Source organism: Ixodes scapularis, unplaced genomic scaffold (genome assembly GCF_016920785.2).
Source record: "Ixodes scapularis isolate PalLabHiFi unplaced genomic scaffold, ASM1692078v2 PGA_scaffold7__128_contigs__length_106722199, whole genome shotgun sequence".
In the NCBI taxonomy this organism is placed as follows: Eukaryota; Metazoa; Arthropoda; class Arachnida; order Ixodida; family Ixodidae; genus Ixodes; species Ixodes scapularis.
The window spans coordinates 62,540,797-62,552,400 of record NW_024609882.1 but is presented as its reverse complement, the minus strand read 5'-3'; the positions used below and the strand labels follow the sequence as shown (position 1 = coordinate 62,552,400).

General features: G+C 44.0%; 1 long non-coding RNA gene across 1 annotated transcript; it reads left to right on the top strand.

The window, feature by feature from the left end:
- The first annotated feature begins 5,577 nt into the window (after positions 1–5,577).
- On the top strand, positions 5,578–8,679 carry LOC121833277. Its single transcript, XR_006076599.1, has 3 exons — positions 5,578–5,633; positions 7,064–7,254; positions 8,464–8,679. It is a non-coding gene; the product is annotated as an uncharacterized LOC121833277 (long non-coding RNA).
- Positions 8,680–11,604: the final 2,925 nt, after the last annotated feature.

The following is an 11,604-nucleotide window of genomic DNA, read 5'->3' as shown; positions in this document are numbered from 1 at the left end:
TCGGTTCGATGACATCACACTTCAGGTGACGACATGACATACCATGTTGTGTGACGCCGTATGATGTAACGTAAACAAAATATTGGAGGGGCACTTAGGTATACCTACGTGGATTGAATGCGAAAGCAGAGCCATTCCTAACAATAGTGGAAAAAAAGAAGGAAGTGTCGTGAGGAATGGCAACCCTGGTCCAAATGCCCACAGAGCACCCACAGAAAATTTGTGTGGGGTCCTAGAGGTCTCTATGGGGCACCCATGGGGTTGTATGGGTGTCCTGAAATCTCTGTGGGGTCAGGCCTGTGGGCCTATGGGACATGCGGGTTACTGTGTGGGGTCCTTTGGGTAACCCACACAGCCTGTGGGGGCTTCTTTGGGTAACCCACACAGCCCGTGGGGGTTCTTTAGGTGACCCACAGAGTCTGTGGGGATAAAACTCTGGCTTTTATGGCACATGTAGGAAATTCTATGGGTTGATGTAGGTACCCTGCAGCCTGTGGGGATAGAGCCTAGCATCCCATAGGACAAGTGCGACATTGTGCGGGCTGCTGTAGGGATGCCACACGCTAGAGGGCGCTCTGTGTAGCTACACGGGACATGTGTGACGCCTATGGGAAGCCTGTGAATGTGCCCCTCAAGATATATTCTACAGAAATCATGCAAAATATAACTTTTTTGTAAGTCTTTTTTTTTTTAATTACATCGTTCATCCCAGTGCGCAGAACACTACGCCGACGACGTCGACCACGCGGGCTTTTTTTCAAAATGGGGCTTCTAATGCACAGGCATCAATACTTTATGTCAACATTGTTCCGAAGTCAGTTTCGTGTTCTGTGTTGTGACCTTATGAGTTCTGTATTCTAGCGAAAAAGCGTATTGCCAAAATGCAGAGCAATAAATCTATATGTTTATAGGCAACAGACAAATTAGATGCAGGACATGACTTATCTGGACTCTTATTAGGTTTGTTATACAGATATCCAGTGAAGCGCAAACAAAACAAGAAAAAAAGCTAGTGCACTGATGAGTATACATGAACAAATGCAATCATCTTGCAGCAGAATAGTGATTAAGTCTAAAAGAAGAGCATGTTTTAAAAAGACCAATATGGAGACAGACTGAAAAACAAAAAGCAAGCAGTTTTTCCTGAGCAAAATGCATGTACCCAGGTAGCACACCGCGTCGGTCGGTATCGGGACTACGCCGGCCGGTCCTGTAACAGGATGCGGCGCCCGGCCACGGGCGCCCTTGAGCTACCGGCCCCGTCCGGCGTTGGCGTCTCGTCTTACGAACTGGCCAGTTGAGCAGAGGTTACAGTGACTGGCCGGAATTGTGTTTTTGCTGTCTTTGCTGGCCAGTATTTTCATGGAGGTTCCAGTAACTGGCCGGCATCGGTATTTTGCTGTCTTTGATGGCCAGTATTTACATGGAAGTTCAGTAACTTTCTGGAATCTGCGCTTTGCTCTTCACGCTGGCGAGTCCTGCCGTTGAAGTTCCGTTTGCTGACCGACATCGTTTTATTTTTATTTTTTTTTTTTGCCGTTTTCACTATGCAGTCACATCATTGAGATTCCGACCAACTGCGGCATGAATAGCATGAATAGCGAGGGGAAATGTTTGCGTTGATAAATCCTTCGTAAATGACTGCCGACGCTGGCGTATTTGATCCCAGCGTGCCAAGGCTGACGTGTTTTACCGCAAAAACAAGAAAAAAAAACAAAAAAACAATGCGGCGAGGAAAGCACATTCAGGATATTGAGAATCTGAACACGTACGCCACGAAAAATAAATTTTACAACGACGAACGATATTTTTTCAGGAATCTAGTTTAATTTGATGCACTATACTTAACGTCCGGTGGTATACGCACGTGTTTGACTCGGATAAAAAATAAAAACGGTATAGTGGATCAGTGGCGTCGCGAGGGTCAGGGGCACCCGGGGCGGTAGCCCGCCGCTACACCCCCCCCCCCCCCCCCCCCCCTTGTGACGCCACTGTAGCGGAGCCTCCGAATGAAAACAAAAAAACAAAACACGTGGCAGGATTGAGCACCCGCTTTGAGCTTCAAAAACAATAATAAACATTACTCTCCAGAAACCAGAAAAAGTAATTGTATTTATTGCTCACGACGTCACGAGAGGTACGTAACTCTCCTCAGACCATGTTATTAGTAATTTTAATTGAGTGTGAAAATATGCTGATTCAGAGAGGAATCAAATGTCTTAGTTACGATCATCTAACAGAAATATTTCAAATGTTCACATAGCCAGACGATCTGTCGCCCGAATCCCGATAGCTTATGTTATAGACATACCGCACCAGAAAAGCGGGAATATAAAAAAAAAACCTTCCTTTTTTTTTTCTTTTTTTTTTTTAGCAGAAAAAAACGAGAAACACCAATGCGCTGTGGATGTCTGCCCTGCCGGGTTTGTGAACGTGACCCCTTGACGCTACGAAACAAATGTTATAACACCGAACGATACCGTTTCTGCTAGCTAGTTTAAGTATCCGCACTGTTCTTGGATGTCAGAAATAAAAACATGTCTAGGCCTAATAAAGAAGTAAAACTGCGGAGTGCAACCCCGATAAGTGAAACCAGGATGTACCAGAACAAAATTAAGTACTACTTTCCGGTAGTCAGAAAATTTAGAAATGTGCTTAATACGTAGCGCGCTATGAGCTTAGGTAAATAACTGCCTTAAAGTAGCGGTATTTTCGTTTGAATAGTGGGTAAAGATGACCGCCTTCAGTCAAACTTTGGCTGCCTCACTGTGGCAGCTAGTTTGACCACTTACGCATTTTCCCATTTTTCTCTCAATATTCCCGTTATTATTACCTTCCTTACTTCGTTGAAAGGATTTGCGGCGCTTGCCTATTACACTGACCCACCTATTAGCACGGAGGGAGCGAATTATCTCGGCAAAACAAGAGGGCTTGTGCACGTATCACAATTCAAACTTGGGCTCGCACTTCCTATTTTTACATTTTCAGTGATTTTTACCCGAAAGTAGGGGGCCGGCGACCGCAAAAAAAAACATAGCAAATATTTAAATCAATAAAAACAAAAAAAAACATAAAAAAAAATTAAAAAATATTTAATTTTTTGGGATTCGAACCATCGACCATATGGTCACAAGCATACCGCGCTAACAAGATAGGCCACGCGCCCCATCGGTTGCAGTGGTTTTTTTTAGAACTTATATGTCTGCTAAATTCGTTTTTAAACATTGGGTGGCTAGTCTCGTATTTAATTTTTTGCTACCTGTTCAGGATTGTATTTCTAACATTGTGGTGATGTTGACATGCTCAATAATTTAATATTACTGTGTCTTGTAATCGTTTTAAAGCGCTTTGCTGATCGTTTTATTGCAAGCCTGTTGAAGATACTCGAACATTGCCTCGGTAAAGTCGCTAGGCATCCATAATAGCCAACGAATGCGATCCAATATAATCCACAATCTTATTTTGCACGTTTTGCCGGTCGCGTTGTCCGTGTGTGTTTCAAATCTCCGTCATAAAGTAAATTTACCGATTATTCGTGATGCGTGGAGTTCACCTTAGTTTCAAATGTGTCTGAAAAAAGGAAGCTACTGTGAGCGGTGCAACTACGTCGAATCTGCTCAACAGCCGAGATCGTGGCACGGTCGTTTCAAAGTAAGTTCCTTTCTTTGTTCGTTAGGGCTAGATTATTCTTTCCTCCCTTCATAATGCTTGTTATTGTCTCTAGATCACTTGCTTGTATCGTTGTTACTAATTGTGCGCGAATGGTGTTATGCCAGGCTGTGTTTCTTCTTTTTTTCCCTGATGCAGAGCACTCCATCCTCGCACTAATTAGCGGTCACAGATGAGCGCTTAGGCTGCATACTCGCTCCAGGTCCATCAGTAGCGGCGGAAATTTTCGGGACATGGGGGCGGGCGGGGGCGTGGGCGGGCAGGCAGTCAGGCAGGCAGGCAGGCAGGCATGCTAAGACGGAAAAATAAAGGGAGGGGGGGGGGGGTGGTTTGATTGCCTCCCTCCACCGTACTGTTTACTGGTAAACTAGAATGTCTGGAAGAGCGCGGTGCCCCTCCATCGCCGAAGCTCTAGGTTTGACACCACTGGTGGATTCTGTGTGCGTATTTGCGTCCGGAGAGCTGGACCAGGCAAAAGTCAGCGATTGATTGATCGAGCAGGCCCGTAGCTTCCGCCGCCCAGTCGCCTGCAAACGACTTCATTTTCTCGATTTATAACCGGAAAAGAATTGCCAAAAATTGGTGCCGCGGTAAAATCACCTCACGGTGATTAATGCATAGCATGCCACTCCCGATCGCAAAAATTTGTGCCCGCGAAAAACTTTTTGACACCGCTTCTGGAATAGTTTACAAGCGTGTCCTTATTTTGAATTGTGTCGCGCCAATTTATGGGAGGTATATTTTGTTCAGTGTAAGTATATAGTGTTCATACCTCACCCAATTCCTGTTTTTTTCTCTTTGGTACTGCCTTTAGTGAATGGTGTAGGTTGTAATTGTTTTTGGTCGTAAGGGGATGAGCTGGGGCTAATTGAACACCTTGAAAATTAGTTCACAAAAAGTCATGGAGACAAGGAGGGTAACGCATAGACCACATGCAAGCGCAGACTCAACTCGCATAAACAAAGAAGGAAATAAAGAATGCGGAAGGAGCTCGAGCAGAGGCCCAAGTGGAACGCGCTGATTTACCCATTCGCAAGTGCAGATTTTAAAACCATAATTTTCTCGTCGTTTAAGGTAACAGATCGATGGCTAATACATCAAAACAGCTCAATTTCTATCTAAAATTCACGATGGACTGTCAGCTATCTATCCACTGTTTACACTGCTCGTGTATGTCATCCTTAGAAAAAAGCGTGGATAATTAGCATATACTATGAAAAACATAAAAGAGGATTATTTTAGGTGTTTATTATTCATAGTATGGGCAACCAATGTGTCTGCACATTCGTCTGTTACTTGAGCTAACAAGGAAATTGTTTTTAGCCTTGTGGCTATGGTTGAATTAACACGTTCCACTTGGACCTGTTTAGACTTTTGCTAAAACTCCTTCTGCATTATTTTTTTTTATTTTTGCTATAATTTATGTGACTTGGGAGTCTGCAGTTGTATGTAGTGTATGTATTCCTCGACCCTTTATTCCTTGTTTTTTGTGTACTATTTTTTAATGTGTTCAGTTAGAATGAACTCACCACTTTACTACATGGAAAGGATGTTGTTAATTCTAGAACTTCTGTAAAACAATCTACCTGACATCTTTGCCTCGCGCCACGGTTCCTGAAGCTCAGTTCTCCGAGCACAGCCTTTTTGATTTCTCTGATGCTCTCTTCTTTCTTTTGTTTTTAATGGATTGAGTTGCTAGTGTGCACCTGTCTGTGTTCTACGTGTTCCTGTCCTTTTGTCCTTGTCTTTTTTTTTTTTTTTTGTGCACTTTTTTCAAGTTGGTCCACAATATTTTTTATTGTATATTGTACTCTGTTTTCATCTTTATACTTACTGCAGCCCTTGCCAAGCAGAAGTTGGCATTCACTTTCACCATCCCGATGTGAGTGTCCTGGGACGACACAGGATGACAGTCTCCTCTGCTGAAGTCCAGGCTTCATGGGAGACTGCCAAGGCTGTTTATGGTAAGGTGCTCTATATATTGGGCAATACAATAGCAACTTATTGCTGCTGGGATTGTTCTAACATAGACTGTGTTTATGGGCTGGCCTTCAGCAATTCTAATGCCACTCGCCTGGAATGAAAGCCTCTAGGGAAATTGCACATTTCATTCGTAAGCGGAATGCAGAGTGGACAACAGAAGTGCATCACTACTTGCATGCAGTGTTGCTGGGTGTTGTATTTTTTTTGTATTTCTTTATTTAGTGTTCCCAATAATGGCTAAAGCCTTCCCATTGGTGCGCTTGTTAGCCCCTAGTCCCACTAGAGCGACAATACAGAAACAAACGACAGCGACGAGCCTCAAACCAGAGTCTCTGTCGCGATTTCACAGGCTTGTGCATAGAATAAAAGAGGCTACTCTCGGATACAAGTATTACGCACGCGAGGGTATCTTCGGCAGGCTTGCAATCACCCGGGGTCACTTCACGAGCACCGAACGACTATAAACGCCTGCCAAAGGTATACCATCGCGAGGATACCGCATGTGTTGAAGGCTTGTCGGTGTCGTCTGTTTCTGTTTGTCGCTCTAGTGGGACTCGGGCATAAGTAACAACACACAAACACAAACGAACGGCAAGAGTGGTAAACAGTGCCTCTCACGTCCTTCGCCACCGTGCCCATTGGTTTTCAGAGAAGTTTCCAGTAATAATATCTATAATATTTTGTCATATATCGCACAAGGACACAACCAGGAGCTGTACCTACAATTCAACACTCACAAGACTTGCGTGAATACACCCCATAGCTGGTCGCATTTTCAGAGTCATTTTAATGTTGCGAAAATAAATAATGACATTGGCATATTTGTCGTGCCAAATGCTGTCACACCTGTTCCGAACTCTGGTCTCCACGTACTGCGGACTTTTTGCATCGATTCTTGTACATCTCTGCCTCACTTATGCCCAAAAACTTTTTACTCGGTCTATCAAGCCGTGTAGTCAAGAAGCTATAATCTGTAAAACTCTTCAGAACACTCCTGAGTTGCGAAGCTTTGCAGTAGATATTTATGAAAAATATTCCGTGCTATTTCCTAACCTCGAATACATGACTGCAGGAGCATGGTATGCATTCAACATACTCTCTTTGACAAGCTAAAGCATCATAAATGTCATGTCCACGACCCTTACTATACCTATTAAGTTTTTGGCTGACAGTGTCATAGAAGCTGCGTATGGGCTGGACCAAACTGCAATCAGCCTTGTGTTATGTGGCACTGCTCTCCATGTATACACAGGGGCAGGAGTGCAGCCGCATTGCTCCAAGCTGGTGCGTGGTTGGTTGACCCCACTCCCACTCTCAGCTTTTATTGTAGCATTACACACATCATGTGGCAGTCCTGCACATTGTTCTGACTGATGTCATATATTTTTTTTTATATTTTTCACAAAATAAGTGGCAGCAGCACCAGCTCCTGTGATGCAGAGCATGTGCAACACAGATGCAGCCTTCGGTGGTGCAGCTGCAATACCTGCAACCTTAGATGGAGCAGCTGGTACAGTCGGACCTGCATCCGCTGAGGCAGCTGCTAAAGAGCCCGCTGAGGTGGAGCCATATCAGCTGCTAAACTTCCTAGAATGTGAAATGGTAAGTTGATTTGGTAAGTTTTTGCTTTATAAGAGATACCTCTGGAAAGAAGGCATTTCTATGCTTGCACAATGTCTTCAAGATGAAAAGGCCTTGACAATTTGTCATTGACCATCTAGATCTCGATAAATGTTGCTCAAATAAGATCTCTCTTTCAGCACCATTGCCACAAATTATTGTTTTTTGGTGTTGCATCACTTCAGCAGTGGTGTAAGACCCAAGTTTTAGTGTCTTGAAAAACATATCTAAGGCGACATCTCTTTGTAGAAAGTTTAAACCTGCATCTCTAACATTCTGCTCAACACTTTGAGTGCATTAGGCGGAAAGACATGGAGCATCGTATTCCCCATTAATTACCTTTGGCCCAAACAATAAACCCTTTTCAGAAGTGTGTGCATATCCAAGGCCGCCATTTCTTAAACGCGGATTCCGAGTACGCTTTGGAAACAAGCGCCGTGTCAGTGATTGGCGTGGATAGACGTGAGTGCAACGTCAGCATTTCACATGGTCTTCGATCCAATCACAGCTTTCGTGTCCAACAAATGGCGACTGTCAATGTTGCTTGCTTAGGTTTTGAAAATGGTCTATTCTTCCTATGATCACCAGGTACATGGGAATGAAACTCAGCACTCTTGGAGCATAAAGTGGCTTCTTCTCTTTTAAAGCGTTAGTTTTATAGTCCCAGCCACGCTCGAGGTTGCATGATAACCCCGCACACAGGTAAAAAGTGGCGCGCCTTGCAACGGCAACTCAAATCAGTGGGCGCATCTTCTCATGTTCTCTGTCCATTACGCCGACCGAAAAGTTCGGGGGGGGGGGGGGGGATTCATGAAACACCATCTAAGGAGGCAAAGGGGGCTGGAAAGGGAAGAGCGAAATCACAAGGCCAGCCAGTGATCGCACTGTCAGGTTTTTTTGAGCCGGCCAAATAATCTTCGCCAGCAGCCGACACTACAAGAAGGCTTGCCACCCAGTACCCCTTGCAGTTGACAGCGGCAGAATCAGGGAACGTAATAAAAGAACTTGATAGCTCGAGCACCGTAGTAGTGTTGCATGGGAGCTTCGCAGGATTTTTGAAAATGATTCAACTAAAAAAGGAGTTAAATTAACGAAACTTGCTTTAATCAATATGCACGAAGCAGCATTTCATGAAAGGAGGATCTCACCACCGAATACACCGGTTTCGCTTCCTATTCTAATTTTTTATAGATGCATTTCTACGACGGTTGATGTCAAGGTGACGTGGAAAGCCTGGGGTGACAACAAGTGAACCAGGACATAAGGTCAAGCGTTGCTGTGAAGAACCTGGCCATTGCTCTGTGGGGGTCCAGTGTCCTGCAGAGGACTGTGGCCGAAATGGCGTCAAATGTCAGTCTTAACAAGGACACCAGGCTGCCTCTGACACCCAAGAAAGCGGCATTCCTAAGAGGCGAGTGCAAACTATCTCACGTAAGCGTAACCTAAGCAGTTATTTGAAAAATCTTCTCAATCAAGGCAGTATCTCGGCAGCTAGTTGGTATTATACTGGGAGTTCACAATGTTTCGGTGATCTTTGGATGGACCGCATAAAACTGATAGGATTGAGCACACAGCTGTGACATAATGGTGGAAGCTTTCAGTAAAATTATAGGAAGATTAGGTAACCTCGGTAAAACACAAAAGCTATATTTTTTTATTTTTTGCGTGCCAACACCAGATTTATATTTTTTTTTGTGCCACTGGCCTTTATTTCGGCTATATGAAGTAAGCAATGCGTAGGGCATTTCCTTTTTATTACAATCATTTGCAGTTGCAGTACATGCTATAGTGACCCTGAATAAACTGATGTCTTCACAAAAAAAAAAAAAAAAAAAAAAAGCTCTACGAAATTTTTTTTTCGTGGAGAGAATTGTTGCAATTTGCAACAATTCTCTTCTTTCTTCTTTTTGACGCAAGGGGGTTTATGTCCTTATCTTTGAAATATTAAAACCACCGCTTTCAGGCATTCTCTTGTAATATATCAGCGAAATATGCCCATTTATCTGGTCACTTCAATGTGCCCATGGAACATTGTTAACTCCCAGTAGGTATTGTTTAAAATTACAGTAGCTCAAAGTACTTGTCATGCAGTGGCAAATAAAAGCAGGGTTGTAATATGTGATGTATATTAGAACTCTCAATGACTGGTAGGATGTTTGAACACTCTTAATCACTTTCTCTAAACTGAATTCTGCATCAGCATTGTACTTCTTTTTTAATGGTTTTATCTTGGCTTGCTCAAACATTAGATAGGAGAGGGGCACCATATGTTGTGTCTCAAACACGCGGCCTGCTTGGCGTTTGCTAGCGGCCCGTGCAGTCAGGCATAAGTGTAAAAAAATTACATTCAGGGTATAACCAGCACTTTTTTCTAGGGTTTTTGATGGTGGAAAACGGTGACATTGTGACGGTATCTTTCATAAGCCCAATACTTGTCAAAACCAGGAACTGGACCTAAAAAACTTTCAAATGGCGATGATTACGAATTGCTATAGAGTCAAACCCACTTATGTCGAACTCGCAAAAGACTGTCTACCAGTTCGATATAGCGGGTAATTCTACATGAAAGTTTGAATGAATCTGACAACAAACAAACACGACATATTTAGAAAAGTTGTTTACTCTCGAAGGAGCGTCTGTACGTCATAAGGGACACTCCACATGGCTATTCAGTGGCCGCTTCTTCGTTTTTCAAGATCTCACCGGATCATCCTCTCCCCACTTCCGGGGGGCCGACGCGGTTGCCCCCCCCCCCCCCCCCTCCCTCCCTCCCGCCCAAAAAAGGCAAGCTTTTTCTGCAAGCTGGCTTTCCCCGAATGCGTCCCCGTGCTGGGGGAAAGCCAGCTTGCAAAGCTAAACGGCGCTCTTGGCAGTTCTATCTATCGGAAGACGCTGCAACTTTCCTTCGACGCAACCGCATTTTTCGCTATGCATTTTTATAGCAGCTACTAGTCTGTTCACAAAGTTTCATACAAAGTTCGATATAATCGGGTTCAGCATCATACAGAATGTACCATTTTAGTTTGAACGTAATTTAAAAAAAGAAGGCGAGAGATTTGTGGGGCTCGGCGGACATAGATAAGGGGATAACCGTCACAATATGTTGACCAATTAACCCAGATTTGTTAATTAACTTTTTAATTATTGATTTTATAGGGCATGTTGAAATTGCATTCTTCAAGTGCGTCATTATTAAAGGCTATTCCAAATGAAACTGTTCATGAAAGTGATGTGGCATGTGATGTTAATGAACATTAGTTCAAGCCTTACGTCTACAAATTGCGCTCCTTTAAATATTTTGTCATTGCATATTTTTCAGAATGCCTAATGATGAAGCTCCGTGGCCAAAAGCACCATGCAGATGTCATTGCTGTAATGTCGAGGACAGCAAAAGTAAACCACATACTGGGAGAAAAAATGAACGACCGGCGAAAGCAAGAGAAATGAAGAGCCAATCGGTAAATAAAAATAGAACCAGCCGGTTCTTGGCAATGGTCTGCAGTGAAATACGGTGTCAAGCATGCATTCCCCCACAGGTTCCCACAGAGATTGCCCACAGAGCATGGGGTTATGAAACCCTATGGGTTACCCACACGGCTCCCACGGGACTTTGGTCCTACACAGCTCCTATAGGATCTCTGCAGGACCCACACAGCTCCCGTAGACCCACACAGACTGTGCGGGACTCATGGGGACCTATACACCCACACACTCTGTGGGGACCCGCACACCCAAACAAACTGTGCGGGGACCCATAGGGACCCGAGCACCCACACAATTTCTGTGGGACCCACACGGTTTCATAACCCCATGGGTCTGCGGGTTTTTGGAGCGGGGAATGCTTTCGCATTCAATTCACAAAGGGATACCTAAGTGCCCCTGTAATATTTGGTGTGGAGTAGACCTCAAATAAACGCCGTACGGTGCAGTATATCCACGATTGAGTTCCTGCTAGTCGTGAGGCTTAATGTTTTGCACCAACAATACCGCAGAGTTTTTCCTCGGTTGCGACAAAGTGCCACTGCGCTACGAACTTGCCAGAAATTTCTGCATATGCGACCACTTTCTTCTGGAAACCTACGGTGTCCTGCCACTCACTTTTGGCCAAAGAACAGTGAAAATACCAGATGTGAAAACAGCCATGACAAGCATTAAAGAAATCAAGATGGGGTCATAGCATTAGCTTCTCAACGTGGCGATACTAGCAGAGGATTTCTGTTACTCGCCGTTTATAAGACAGGAGACGCCTTTTTCGGGTCCGATCTTGAAAACACAGTTTGGTTCGGTTAATTTTGTAGCAGAAAGCCCGTGCTTTCCCGTTTGTGAGGTCAT